General features: G+C 46.6%; 1 pseudogene; it reads left to right on the top strand.

Annotated features, from left to right (window-relative positions):
- The first annotated feature begins 372 nt into the window (after nucleotides 1–372).
- On the top strand, nucleotides 373–2299 carry LOC109567618 (S-phase kinase-associated protein 2-like; annotated as a pseudogene).
- The last annotated feature ends 434 nt before the right edge of the window (nucleotides 2300–2733 follow it).

Genomic DNA, 2733 nt, shown 5'->3' with positions numbered 1-2733 from the left:
CCTTTCTTTGGTATTCCTGTCAACTACAAATTGGCACTTGCCATCTACTTATCTATTTGGTGGCTATGGTTTTCCCAGTGGTCATGTATGGATGTGAGAGTTGGACTGTGAAGAAAGCTGAGTGCCGAAGAATTGATGCTTTTGAACTGTGGTGTTGGAGAGGACTCTTGAGAGTCCCTTGGACTGCAAGGAGATCCAACCAGACCATTCTAAAGAAGATCAGCCCTGGGTGTTCTTTGGAAGGAATGATGCTAAAGCTGAAACTCCAGTACTTTGGCCACCTCATGTGAAGAGTTGAGTCTTTGGAAAAGACTCTGATGCTGGGAGGGATTGGGGGCAGGAGGAAAAGGGGACGACAGAGGATGAGATGGCTGGATGGTATCACCGACTCAATGGACGTGGGTTTGAGTGAACTCCGGGAGTTGGTGATGGACAGGGAGGGAGGCCTGGCGTGCTTCGATTCATGGGGTTGCAAAGAGTTGGACATGACTGAGCGACTGAACTGAACTGAACTGAACTGACAGGCTAAAGTGGGAATCTGGGAGGCGGGCACCTCTGCAATTAATGAGCACATTTAAAACTCCCCAACCTGCAGACGCCACACACAGGAAACATTTCCAGGAGACACCCAACCAGAGGACCAATGCCACCACCAGTTTCACGTGGGGATGGGGGTTCTAGACTTCTGATTGCTTTCAGGCATGGGGGTCTCCACCCTGGAGAAGGAGGAGATGGACAGTGAGACTATCCCCCAGCAACTGCTTTCAAACCTGGGCCACCCACAGAGTCCCCCATGAAAATGGCTGAAAAGCAAAGGAAATGACAAGGACTTTGAGATTATCCACAGACCTAAGCTAAACGAGAGAACTTTCCAGCTATTTCTTGGGACTCCCTTCCAGACGAGCTACTCTTAGGAATCTTTTCCGGTCTGTGCCTCCCTGAACTCCTGAAAGTCTCCAGTGTTTGTTAAGAGACAGCATTATCTAGAGTTTGATGAGTCTCTCTGGCAGACTGTAGACCTCACGGGCAGAAACCTCTACCCAGATGTGGTTGGTCGGCTTCTGTCCTGAAGGGTAGTTGCCTTCTGCTGCCCGTGATCATTTATGGACCAATTGTTAGTTGAATATTTCAGCCCTTTTTGTCTACAGCACCTGGACCTATCGAACTTAGTGATTGACGTGTTTACCCTCCACGGCCTTCTGTCTCACTGCTCCAAGTTGCAGAATCTCAGCCTGGAAGGCCTCTGGCTTTCTGATCCCATTGTTGATAATCTTGCTAAGAAAACAAATTTACTGCAACTCAACCTTTCTGGGCATTCTGGATTCTCTGAATCTGCCCTGAAGATTTTGCTGAGCAGCTGTTCCAGATTGGATGAGCTGAGCTGAAACTCTCTTGGTGCTTAGACTTCACTGAAAAGCACCTATAGGTGGCTATTGCACACGGTGTCGGAAGAAGGCAATGGCACTCCACTCCAGTACTCTTGCCTGGAAAATCCCATGGACAGAGGAGCCTGGTAGGCTGCAGTCCATGGGGTCGCATAGAGTTGGACATGACTGAGCAACTTCACTTTCACTTTTCACTTTCATGCATTGGAGAAGGAAATGGCAACCCACTCCAGTGTTCTTGCCTGGAGAATCCCAGGGATGGGGGAGCCTGGTGGGCTTCCACCTATGGGGTCGCACAGAGTTGGACACGACTGAAGCGACTTAGTAGCAGCAGCAGCAGCAGCATACGTGTCGGAGACCATCATCCAGTTGAATCTCAGCAGGTACCAAAGGAATCTGCAGAGATCAGATGTCTCTGCCTCAGTTGGGAAGATGTCCCAATCTTGTCCACCTATACTTAAGTGATAGTGTTATGCTGAAAAGTGACTGCTTTCTAGATATTTACCAACTCAGCTACCTCCAACATAGCACTCAGTGAGTGCTATGACATAATACCTGAAACTTTACTTGAACTTAGAGAAATTCCCACACTAAAAACACTACAGGTCTTTGGAATCATGCTGGATGGTAACCCTCAACTGTTAAAGGAAGCCCTCCCTCATCTACAGGTTAATTGCCCCCATTTCACCACCATCGCCAGGCTGACCATTGGCAACAAGAACCAAGGGATATGGGGCATCAAATGCTGACTGTCCCTGGAGAAGCCCAGTTGTCTATGATGAATCTGTTGTAAGATGGTGTCTCCTCTTTTCTTTGAACAGGAAAAGTAGGCAGGAACCCCAACTGTGGAGAGCTCAGCTATTTTTATTCTTGATTTTCTGTTGCCTTCCTTCTACAAGTATATTAGAGAACCATTGGAGAGACAAAACTGTGAAGTGTTGCTTTTTAGAAATGATTATGAAAGCTTTTATCACTGCTGCTGCTGCTGCTGCTGCTAAGTCGCTTCAGTCGTGTCTGACTCTGTGCGACCCCATAGACGGCAGCCCACCAGGCTCCCCCGTCCCTGGGATTCTCACTGCTATACCCTTAAAAGCCTAAGTTCTATGCTTTTTGAAATTTTAGGGAGAGTGAACCTTTAATTTCAAGATACCTTAAATAGCAAAATTTGAACCACATTTTCCAAGTGCCCTTCTCAGAAAATCTATTTAGAATCAGGCTTAAAAATTACCACCAGCAAATCATTTTCATAGCCTATATGGCAACTGAACTTTCTTCTATTTAATTTTTCAGCACTGCTTTATTGTAAGACATAGGTTGCAAAAAATAATAAGCTATTTGTATTGTAAGC

The sequence above is a fragment of the Bos indicus genome, chromosome 13, assembly GCF_029378745.1.
Source record: "Bos indicus isolate NIAB-ARS_2022 breed Sahiwal x Tharparkar chromosome 13, NIAB-ARS_B.indTharparkar_mat_pri_1.0, whole genome shotgun sequence".
Lineage (NCBI taxonomy): Eukaryota > Metazoa > Chordata > Mammalia > Artiodactyla > Bovidae > Bos > Bos indicus.
This window is presented reverse-complemented; position numbering and strand designations above follow the sequence as displayed.